Source organism: Macadamia integrifolia, chromosome 1 (genome assembly GCF_013358625.1).
Source record: "Macadamia integrifolia cultivar HAES 741 chromosome 1, SCU_Mint_v3, whole genome shotgun sequence".
In the NCBI taxonomy this organism is placed as follows: domain Eukaryota; kingdom Viridiplantae; phylum Streptophyta; class Magnoliopsida; order Proteales; family Proteaceae; genus Macadamia; species Macadamia integrifolia.
Genome location: NC_056557.1, coordinates 18,156,060 through 18,167,619, shown reverse-complemented (window position 1 = coordinate 18,167,619; position 11,560 = coordinate 18,156,060). Strand labels below are relative to the sequence as shown.

At 46.6% G+C, this 11,560-nt stretch overlaps 1 long non-coding RNA gene across 2 annotated transcripts; it reads right to left on the bottom strand.

Moving 5' to 3' along the window:
• Positions 1 to 613: 613 nt before the first annotated feature.
• Positions 614 to 2,540, bottom strand: LOC122080997. 2 transcript variants are annotated; one of them, XR_006140975.1, is made up of 3 exons: positions 1,921 to 2,540; positions 1,723 to 1,827; positions 614 to 1,583 (listed from the first exon to the last, which is right to left on the bottom strand). It is a non-coding gene; the product is annotated as an uncharacterized LOC122080997 (long non-coding RNA). The 2 variants fall into 2 exon arrangements; XR_006140974.1 differs by having other exon boundaries at positions 1,723 to 2,540.
• Positions 2,541 to 11,560: the final 9,020 nt, after the last annotated feature.

Below are 11,560 nucleotides of genomic sequence, written 5' to 3'. Positions count from 1 at the left end.
TTCGGTCCAGCGTGTCTAGCCTTGTCAAGAGCCCCAAACCGAGGGTAGGCCCTTCGGTCAGGTATGCCCGGCCTTAGTTTGACCCCCAAACCGAGAGTAGACCCTTCAGTCAGGTTTGCACAGCCTTGCCTGGGGCTCCTAACCGAGGGAAGGGCCTTCGGTTAGGTGTGCTCAGCTTTAGCTTGAACTCCCAATTAAGGGTTAGCACTTTGGTCAGGTGCACTTTGGTCAGGTGTGCTCGGCCTAGGCTTAAGCCCTAACTGAGGCTTGACCCTTCGATCAGGGTGTTCGGCGTTAGCCTCATCCCCACATCGAGGCAAAACCCTTTGGTTAGCTATGCCCGGCTTTTGCCTAAGCTCCTAACCGAGGGTCGGCCCTTTGGTCAGTGGAGCTCGACATTGGCCTAGGCACCCAACTAAGGTAGGCCCTTTGATCAGGTCTGCTCCGCCTTGGCCTGAGCTCCCAAATGAGGGTAATATCATCCATGAGGCATACTTGGCCTTGGCTTTAACTCCCAACCGAGGGAAAGCCTTTCGGTCTGAGCTCCAAGTTCATACAGTAGTGCTTTCACCTGCAAAGAATGATTTATTTTTGAAGGCATCACTGTGAATGATACTAGGAAACAAATAGATGACATATGCATAACTTATCTGCAATTATACAATCTTTGTTGTAAGCAAGGCTCATCTACATCCACGTTCATGTAGGAGTGCTTTTAGCTGCAAACAAACAAAACCAAACTATATATATATATAATAGGGGGTGGAATAATTACAAAACTACATATTTAGAGAACTAGAATAAATAAGATAACTTCGTTTCTAGTAGAGAAATCTTTTACGTAAATCCTACCTCGTCGATACCCAAGTTAAGATCCTGCACAATTGGTGAAAAACTATTAATAAATTTTCTGAAAACAAAAAATTAGTTCTTGTAAAACAATATAGTGAATTTAACTAAACATGCATTACAGACTGAGTGGTAGTAATCAAACAAAAGTGAATATTGTCCTTCACTTTATATCCTCATTACTCCCCCCTTCTCTTTCGTAGTCCTTTTTAGATAAGACATACTACTGTCAAGATTAATTAGTGCGAAGTCCCCTAACGCCTTCCCACACCAAGGTGTAAGTGATAAAGAAGGGAGGAGATAGATCAGTTCTGAAAATGTGCAGCAAATAAAATAGCAACTGGAATTACTAAGATACCTTGGCGCTAGTATTTTAACAGATTCTCCTTTTCTCTTTCTCCTGCAAATAAAGATTGATTTCTAAATTCATCAACATGAATGATATTCGGAATCAAATAGAAAACATAGGCAAAACTTATCTGCAGTTCTACAACCTTTGATGTAAGCAAGGCTCATCTTCAACCAAGTTCATGCTACACAGCTTTTAGTGGCAAACAAAGAAATCCCGACTACGTACATAATTTATATATATATATATATTTTTTTTTTGGAAGGGGGTTGTGGAATAATAAAAAAACTACATATTTGGAGAATATGTATAAACAAGATAACATCGTTTCTAGGAAAGAAATCTACTACATAAATCTTACCTTATCGTTATCCAAGTCAAGTTCCTGCATAATTAGAAAAAAAAAAATATCAATAAATTTTCTGAAACAAAAAAATTGGTTCTCGTAAAACAATACAGTGAATTTAACCAGACTTATGTCACAAGATGATTGGTAGTAATAAAAGGTGAATATTGTCATTGACTTTGTATCTTTATTAGTCCCCCCCCCTTCTTCTGGTGCTCCTTTTAGATAAGAAGTACTATTGTCAAGATTAAACAGTGAGGAGTTCCCTGACGCCTTCCCACACCTAGAGGTTCCCTCCAAGAGTAAGACCACAAAACAAAGTGTCGGTTCTGAAAATGTGCAGCATATAACACAGCAACTGGAATTGCTAGGATACCTTGGTGCTAGTATTTTGACAGGTTCTCCTTTTCTTTTTCTCCTACAAATAAATATTGATTTCTAAATTCATTAATATGAATGATATTCAGAAACAAAATAAAAGACAAAGGAAAAACTTATCTGTAGTTCTAGAATCTTTGATATAAGCAACGCTCATCTAAAACCAAGTTCATGTTGCACTGCATATTTGGAGAATAGGTATAAACAAGATAATTTCATTTCTAGGAAATAAATCTATTACATAAATCTTACCTTGTCCTTACCCAAGTCAAATTATTGCATAATTAGAAAAAAATTATTAATAAATTTTATGATAACAAGAACTTGGTTCTTGTAAATCAAACTAGTGAATAAAACTAAGCTTACGCTACAAGCTAAGTGCTAGTAATCAAACAAAAGTGAATGTTGTCTTTCACTTTGTATCCCCCTTGGTCCCCCCTTTTTTTCTTTGGTACTCCTTTTAAGATTAGAAGCCCTATTGTTAAAATTAGACAGTGAACACGGAGTGGGTGATCACAAACTTTTTTATAGTTTTTTTATATATTTTTTTTTAAATTCCATCATTCCCACCTTTTTTTTTTGGAAAAACATATTTGAGTCTCCAAAGTAAACAATGCTCAGGCACAATTGACTATTTTATGGGAGAAGGTTCTCTGAGCAAGCAGGGTGCTCGGCATTGGCATGAGCTCCCAATCCAGGGAAGGCCCTTCGGTCAGGTTTGCTCAGCTTGGGCCTGAACTCCCAACTGAAGGTAGGCACTTCAGTCAAGTGTGCTCGGCTTTGGCTTGAGCCTCCAACAGAGGCATAGACCTTTGGTCATCTATGCTCGGCTTTAGCTTGAGCTCCCAACTAAGGGTAAGCCCTTTCGTCAGGTGTGCCCGACCTTGGCCTGAGCACCCAACCGAGTGTAGGCCCCTCAGTCAGGTCTTCTTGGCCATGGCCTGAGCCCCCAATCGACGGTAGGCCCCTCGGTCTTGTGTGTTTGCCCTTAACCAGAGCCCTTAACCGAGGGTAGACCCTTCGATCATGTGAGCTCGGCATTGTCCTAACCCCAAACTGAGAGTAGGCCCTTCGGATAGGTTTGAACGGCCTTGGCCTGAGCTCCTAACTGAGGATAGGCCCTTTGGCTAAGTGCGCTCGGCCTTAGCTTAAACTTCCAATTGAGAGTTGGCACTTTGGTCAAGTGTGCTCGGCCTAGGCCTAAGCCCCCAACAGAAGCTAAAACCTTCAATCAAGGTGTTCGACTTTAGCCTCATCCCCCAATCGAGGCAAGGCCCTTCGGTCAGCTATGCTTGGCCTTGCTTGAGCTCCCAACCGAGGTTAGGCTCTTTGGTTAGGTGTGCTCGACCATGGTTTGAGCCCCCAACCGAGGATCTCGGCCTTGGCCTCAGCTCCCAATGAGGGGAATACCTTCCGTCAGGTGTGCTTGGCCTTGGCTCTAACTTCCAACCAAACCGAAGGTTGGCATCTCAATTAGGTCTACAAGGCTTTGCAGTATACTCGGCTTTGCCTGAGACCTTAACCAAGGGAAGGCCTTTCAGTCAGGTGTGCTCTACTTGGGCTTGAGCTTCCAACTGCAATAGGACCTTTAGTCTGATGTGCTCGGCTTTGGCTTGAGCTCTCAACCGAGGGTAGGCCCTAAGGTCAAGTGTGCTTAGCTTTATCCTGAGCCCTCAACCAATAGAAAGCCCTTTGATCAAGTGTGCTCGGCCTTGGCCTGAGCTCCCAACCGACAGTATGCCCTTCAGTCCGGTGTACTCGGTCGTGGCCCGAGCTTGAGCTTCCAACCTAGGGTAGGCCCTTCAGTGTGGTGTGTTTGGCCTTGGCCAGAGCCCCCAACTGAGGGTATGCCCTTCGATCAAGTGTGCTCAACCTTAAGCTAAGCTCCCAACTGAGAGTAGGCCCTTCGATCAAGTGCACTAGATTATGACCTAAGCTCCCAATCGAGAGTAAGTCCTTCCGTTAGGTGTTCTCGGCTTTGGCCTGAGCCCCCAATCGAGGGTAGGCCCTTCTATCACGTATCCTCGACTCTGGTTTAAGCTCTAAACCGGGGTAGAACCTTCGCTCAGGTGTGCTCAGCTTTGGCCTGAGCTCCTAACAGAGAATACGCCCTTTGATCAGGTGTACTCAGCCATGGTTGAGCTCCCAACCTAAGGTAGGCCCTTCTCTAGGCCTACCTTTGGTCTGTGGTTTTTGGCTAGAGCTCTCAACCGAGGGTAGGCCCTTCGGTTAGTTGTGCTCGGCTTAAGCTTGAACTCCCCACTGAAGGTAAGCACTTTGGTCAGGCGTGCTTGGCCTAGGCCTAAGCCCCCGTCCGAGGTTAGGTCCTTTGGTTTGGCTTGCACGGCTTTAGCTTGAGCCCCAAATAGAGGTAAGGCCCTTGGGTCATCTATACTCGACCTTCTCTTGAGTTCCCATTTCCCAACCAAGGGTAAGCCCTTTGGTCAGGTGTGCTCGACCTTATCCTAAGCCCCCAAACGAGTATAGGCCCCTCAGTCAGGTATATTCGGCTTTGGCCTGAGCTCCCAATAGAGAGTAGGCCCTTCAGTCAACTGTACTTGGTCATGGCCTAAGCTCCCAACAGAGGGTAGGTCCTTCAGTCAAGTTTGACAGCCTTAGCTTGAGCCCCCAACAAAGGTAAGGCCCTTCGATCGTATGCTGGAATTTGGTTTGAGCTCCCAACCGAGGGTAGACCCTTCGGTCAGGTGTGCTTTGCCTTAGCCTGATCTCCTAACCTAGAGTACACCCTTCAATCAGGTGTACTCAGTCGTGGCTGAGCTCCCAACCGAGGGTAGTCCCTTCGGTTTGGTATGTTTGGCCTTAGCTTGATCCCTTACCGAAGGTAGGCCCTTCGATCAGGTGTTCTAGAATTTGGCCTGACCCAAACTGAGGGTAGGCCCCTTAGTCAATTTTGCTCTGCCTAGGCATGAACTCCAAACTGAGGGTAGAAACTTTGGTTAGGTCTGCTCAGCCTAGGCTTAAGCCCCCATCCGAGGTTAGGTCCTTCAATTTGGCTTGTTTGGCTTTAGCCTAAGCCCTAAACAGAGGCAAGGCCCTTCGGTCATCTATGCTCGCCTTTAGCCTGAGCTCCCAACTAAGGATAAGCCCTTTGGTCAGGTGTACTCGACCTCGGCCTGAGCCCCCAAACGAGTGTAAGCCCTTCGATCTGGTGTGTTTACCCTTTGCCTGAGCCCCTACCGAAGTTAGGCTCTTTGGTCAGGTGTGCTCGGCTTTGGCGCGACCCCAAACCGAGGGTAGGCCCATCAGTCAAGTTTGCTCGACCTTGGCCTGAGCTCCTAACCGAGGGTAGGCCCTTCGGTCAGTTGTGCTCGGTCTAGGCTTGAACTCCCAACTGAGGGTAGGCACTTTGGTTAGGTGAGCTTGGCCTAGGCCTAAGACCCTATCCAAGGTTAGGCCCTTTAATTTGGCTTTCTCGGCTTTAGCCTAAGCCCTAAACAAAGGCAAGGCCTTTCGGTCATCTATGCTCGACTTTGTCCTCAGCTCCCAATCGAGGGCAGGCCCTTTGGTCAGGTGTGCTCAACCTTGGCCTGAGCCCCCAAACGAGTGTAGGCCCCTCTGTTCAGTCAACTCAGCCTTAGCCTGAACTCTTAATCAAGAATAGGCCCTTTGATCAGGTGTACTTGGCCATGACCTTAGCACCCAACCGAGGGTAGGCCCTTCGGTCCAGTGTGTCTAGCCTTGTCCAGAGCCCCAAACCGAGGGTAGGCCCTTCGGTCAGGTATGCCCGGCCTTAGTTTGACCCCAAACCGAGAGTAGACCCTTCAGTCAGGTTTGCACAGCCTTGCCTTAGGCTCCTAACCGAGGGAAGGCCCTTCGGTTAGGTGTGCTCAGCTTTAGCTTGAACTCCCAATTAAGGGTTAGCACTTTGGTCAGGTGCACTTTGGTCAGGTGTGCTCGGCCTAGGCTTAAGCCCTAACTGAGGCTTGACCCTTCAATCAGGGTGTTCGGCGTTAGCCTCTTCCCCACATCGAGGCAAAACCCTTTGGTTAGCTATGCCCGGCTTTTGCCTAAGCTCCTAACCGAGGGTCGGCCCTTTGGTCAGTGGAGCTCGACATTGGCCTAAGCACCCAACTAAGGTAGGCCCTTTGATCAGGTCTGCTCCGCCTTGGCCTGAGCTCCCAAATGAGGGTAATATCAATCATGAGGCATACTTGGCCTTGGCTTTAACTCCCAACCGAGGGAAAGCCTTTCGGTCTGAGCTCCAAGTTCATACAGTAGTGCTTTCACCTACAAAGAATGATTTATTTTTTAAGGCATCACTGTGAATGATACTAGGAAACAAATAGATGACATATGCATAACTTATCTGCAATTATACAATCTTTGTTGTAAGCAAGGCTCATCTACATCCACGTTCATGTAGGAGTGCTTTTAGCTGCAAACAAACAAAACCAAACTATATATATATATAATAGGGGGTGGAATAATTACAAAACTACATATTTAGAGAACTAGAATAAATAAGATAACTTCGTTTCTAGGAGAGAAATCTTTTACGTAAATCCTACCTCGTCGATACCCAAGTCAAGTTCCTGCACAATTGGTGAAAAACTATCAATAAATTTTCTGAAAACAAAAAATTAGTTCTTGTAAAACAATATAGTGAATTTAACTAAACATGAATTACAGACTGAGTGGTAGTAATCAAACAAAAGTGAATATTGTCCTTCACTTTATATCCTCATTACTCCCCCCTTCTCTTTCGTAGTCCTTTTTAGATAAGACATACTACTGTCAAGATTAATTAGTGCGAAGTCCCCTAACGCCTTCCCACACCAAGGTGTAAGTGATAAAGAAGGGAGGAGATAGATCAGTTCTGAAAATGTGCAGCAAATAAAATAGGAACTGGAATTACTAAGATACCTTGGCGCAAGTATTTTAACAGATTCTCCTTTTCTCTTTCTCCTGCAAATAAAGATTGATTTCTAAATTCATCAACATGAATGATATTCGGAATCAAATAGAAAACATAGGCAAAACTTATCTACAGTTCTACAACCTTTGATGTAAGCAAGGCTCATCTTCAACCAAGTTCATGCTACACAGCTTTTAGTGGCAAATAAAGAAATCCCGACTACGTACATAATTTATATATATATATATATATTTTTTGGAAGGGGGTTGTGGAATAATAAAAAACTACATATTTGGAGAATATGTATAAACAAGATAACATCGTTTCTAGGAAAGAAATCTACTACATAAATCTTACCTTATCGTTATCCAAGTCAAGTTCCTGCACAATTAGAAAAAAAAAATATCAATAAATTTTCTGAAACAAAAAAATTGGTTCTCGTAAAACAATACAGTGAATTTAACCTGACTTATGTTACAAGATGATTGGTAGTAATAAAAGGTGAATATTGTCACTGACTTTGTATCTTTATTAGTCCCCCCCCCTTCTTCTGGTGCTCCTTTTAGATAAGAAGTACTATTGTCAAGATTAAACAGTGAGGAGTTCCCTGACGCCTTCCCACACCTAGAGGTTCCCTCCAAGAGTAAGACCACAAAACAAAGTGTCGGTTCTGAAAATGTGCAGCATATAACACAGCAACTGGAATTGCTAGGATACCTTGGTGCTAGTATTTTGACAGGTTCTCCTTTTCTCTTTCTCCTACAAATAAATATTGATTTCTAAATTCATTAACATGAATGATATTCAGAAACAAAATAGAAGACAAAGGAAAAACTTATCTGTAGTTCTAGAATCTTTGATATAAGCAACGCTCATCTAAAACCAAGTTCATGTTGCACTGCATATTTGGAGAATAGGTATAAACAAGATAATTTCGTTTCTAGGAAATAAATCTATTACATAAATCTTACCTTGTCCATACCCAAGTCAAGTTCTTGCATAATTAGAAAAAAATTATTAATAAATTTTATGATAGCAAGAACTTGGTTCTTGTAAATCAAACTAGTGAATAAAACTAAGCTTACGCTACAAGCTAAGTGCTAGTAATCAAACAAAAGTGAATGTTGTCTTTCACTTTGTATCCCCCTTGGTCCCCCCTTTTTTTCTTTGGTACTCTTTTTAAGATTAGAAGCCCTATTGTTAAAATTAGACAGTGAACACGGAGTGGGTGATCACAAACTTTTTTATAGTTTTTTTATATATATATTTTTTAAATTCCATCATTCCCACCTTTTTTTTGGGAAAAACATATTTGAGTCTCCAAAGTAAACTATGCTCAGGCACATTTGACTATTTTATGGGAGAAGGTTCTCTGAGCAAGCAGGGTGCTCGGCATTGGCGTGAGCTCCCAATCGAGGGAAGGCCCTTCGGTCAGGTTTGCTCAGCTTGGGCCTGAACTCCCAACTGAAGGTAGGCACTTCAGTCAGGTATGCTCGGCTTTGGCTTGAGCCTCCAACAGAGGCATAGACCTTTGGTCATCTATGCTCTGGCTTTAGCTTGAGCTCCCAACTAAGGGTAAGCCCTTTCGTCAGGTGTGCCCGACCTTGGCCTGAGCACCCAACCGAGTGTAGGCCCCTCAGTCAGGTCTTCTCGGCCATGGCCTGAGCCCCCAATCGAGGGTAGGCCCCTCGGTCTTGTGTGTTTGCCCTTAACCAGAGCCCTTAACCGAGGGTAGACCCTTCGATCATGTGAGCTCGGCTTTGTCCTAACCCCAAACTGAGAGTAGGCCCTTCGGATAGGTTTGCACGGCCTTGGCCTGAGCTCCTAACTGAGGGTAGGCCCTTTGACTAAGTGCGCTCGGCCTTAGCTTAAACTCCCAATTGAGAGTTGGCACTTTGGTCAAGTGTGCTCGGCCTAGGCCTAAGCCCCCAACAGAAGCTAAAACCTTCAATCAAGGTGTTCGACTTTAGCCTCATCCGCCAATCGAGGCAAGGCCCTTCGGTCAGCTATGCTTGGCCTTGCTTGAGCTCCCAACCGAGGTTAGGCTCTTTGGTTAGGTGTGCTCGACCATGGTTTGAGCCCCCAACCGAGGATCTCGGCCTTGGCCTCAGCTCCCAATGAGGGGAATACCTTCCGTCAGGTGTGCTTGGCCTTGGCTCTAACTCCCAACCAAACCGAAGGTTGGCATCTCAATTAGGTCTACAAGGCTTTGCGGTCTACTCGGCTTTGCCTGAGACCTTAACCAAGGGAAGGCCTTTCAGTCAGGTGTGCTCTACTTGGGCCTGAGCTTCCAACTGCGATAGGACCTTTAGTCTGATGAGCTCGGCTTTGGCTTGAGCTCTCAACCGAGGGTAGGCCCTAAGGTCAAGTGTGCTTAGCTTTATCCTGAGCCCTCAACCAATAGAAAGCCCTTTGATCAAGTGTGCTCGGCCTTGGCCTGAGCTCCCAACCGACAGTATGCCCTTCAGTCCGGTGTACTCGGTCGTGGCCCGAGCTTGAGCTTCCAACCTAGGGTAGGCCCTTCAGTGTGGTGTGTTTGGCCTTGGCCAGAGCCCCCAACTGAGGGTATGCCCTTCGATCAAGTGTGCTCAACCTTAAGCTAAGCTCCCAACTGAGAGTAGGCCCTTCGATCAAGTGCACTAGATTATGACCTAAGCTCCCAATCGAGAGTAAGTCCTTCCGTTAGGTGTTCTAGGCTTTGGCCTGAGCCCCCAATCGAGGGTAGGCCCTTCAATCAGGTTTGCTCAGCTTTGGCTTAAGCCCGCAACCGAGGGAAGGCCCTTCTATCACGTATCCTCGACTCTGGTTTAAGCTCCAAACCGGGGTAGACCCTTCGGTCAGGTGTGCTCGGCTTTGGCCTGAGCTCCTAACAGAGAATACGCCCTTCGGTCAGGTGTACTCAGCCATGGTTGAGCTCCCAACCTAAGGTAGGCCCTTCTCTAGGCCTACCTTCGGTCTGTGGTTTTTGGCTAGAGCTCTCAACCGAGGGTAGGCCCTTCGGTCAGTTGTGCTCGGCTTAAGCTTGAACTCCCCACTGAAGGTAAGCACTTTGGTCAGGCGTGCTTGGCCTAGGCCTAAGCCCCCGTCCGAGGTTAGGTCCTTTGGTTTGGCTTGCACGGCTTTAGCTTGAGCCCCAAATAGAGGTAAGGCCCTTGGGTCATCTATACTCGACCTTCTCTTGAGTTCCCATTTCCCAACCAAGGGTAAGCCCTTTGGTCAGGTGTGCTCGACCTTATCCTAAGCCCCCAAACGAGTATAGGCCCCTCAGTCAGGTATATTCGGCTTTAGCCTGAGCTCCCAATAGAGAGTAGGCCCTTCAGTCAACTGTACTTGGTCATGGCCTAAGCTCCCAACAGAGGGTAGGTCCTTCAGTCAAGTTTGACAGCCTTAGCTTGAGCCCCCAACAAAGGTAAGGCCCTTCGATCGTATGCTGGAATTTGGTTTGAGCTCCCAACCGAGGGTAGACCCTTCAGTCAGGTGTGCTTTGCCTTAGCCTGATCTCCTAACCTAGAGTACACCACACCCTTCAATCAGGTGTACTCAGTCGTGGCTGAGCTCCCAACCGAGGGTAGTCCCTTCGGTTTGGTATGTTTGGCCTTAGCTTGATCCCTTACCGAAGGTAGGCCCTTCGATCAGGTGTTCTAGAATTTGGCCTGACCCAAATTGAGGGTAGGCCCCTTAGTCAATTTTGCTCTGCCTAGGCATGAACTCCAAAATGAGGGTAGGAACTTTGGTTAGGTCTGCTCAGCCTAGGCCTAAGCCCCCATCCGAGGTTAGGTCCTTCAGTTTGGCTTGTTTGGCTTTAGCCTAAGCCCTAAACAGAGGCAAGGCCCTTCGGTCAGGTGTGCTCGGCCTAGGCTTAAGCCCTAACTGAGGCTTGACCCTTCAATTAGGGTGTTCGGCGTTAGCCTCATCCCCACATCGAGGCAAAACCCTTTGGTTAGCTATGCTTAGCCTTTGCCTGAGCCCCTACCAAAGTTCGGCCCTTTGGTCAGTGGAGCTCGACATTGGCCTAAGCACCCAACTAAGGTAGGCCCTTTGATCAGGTCTACTCCGCCTTGGCCTGAGCTCCCAAATGAGGGTAGGCACTTTGGTTAGGTGAGCTTGGCCTAGGCCTAAGACCCTATCCAAGGTTAGGCCTTTCGGTCTGAGCTCCAAGTTCATACAGTAGTGCTTTCACCTGCAAAGAATGATTTATTTTTGAAGGCATCACTGTGAATGTCCTCAGCTCCCAATCGAGGGCAGGCCCTTTGGTCAGGTGTGCTCAACCTTGGCCTGAGCCCCCAAACGAGTGTAGGCCCCACTGTTCAGTCTACTAAGCCTTAGCCTAAACTCCCAATCAAGAATAGGCCCTTTGATCAGGTGTACTTGGCCATGACCTTAGCACCCAACCGAGGGTAGGCCCTTCGGTCCAGTGTGTCTAGCCTTGTCCAGAGCCCCAAACCGAGGGTAGGCCCTTCGGTCAGGTATGCCCGGCCTTAGTTTGACCCCAAACCGAGAGTAGACCCTTCAGTCAGGTTTGCACAGCCATGCCTTGGGCTCCTAACCGAGAGAAGGCCCTTCGGTTAGGTGTGCTCAGCTTTAGCTCGAACTCCCAATTAAGGGTTAGCACTTTGGTCAGGTGTGCTCGGCCTAGGCTTAAGCCCTAACTGAGGCTTGACCCTTCAATCAGGGTATTCGGCGTTTGCCTCATCCCCACATCGAGGCAAAACCCTTTGGTTAGCTATGCCCGGCTTTTGCCTAAGCTCTTAACCGAGGGTCG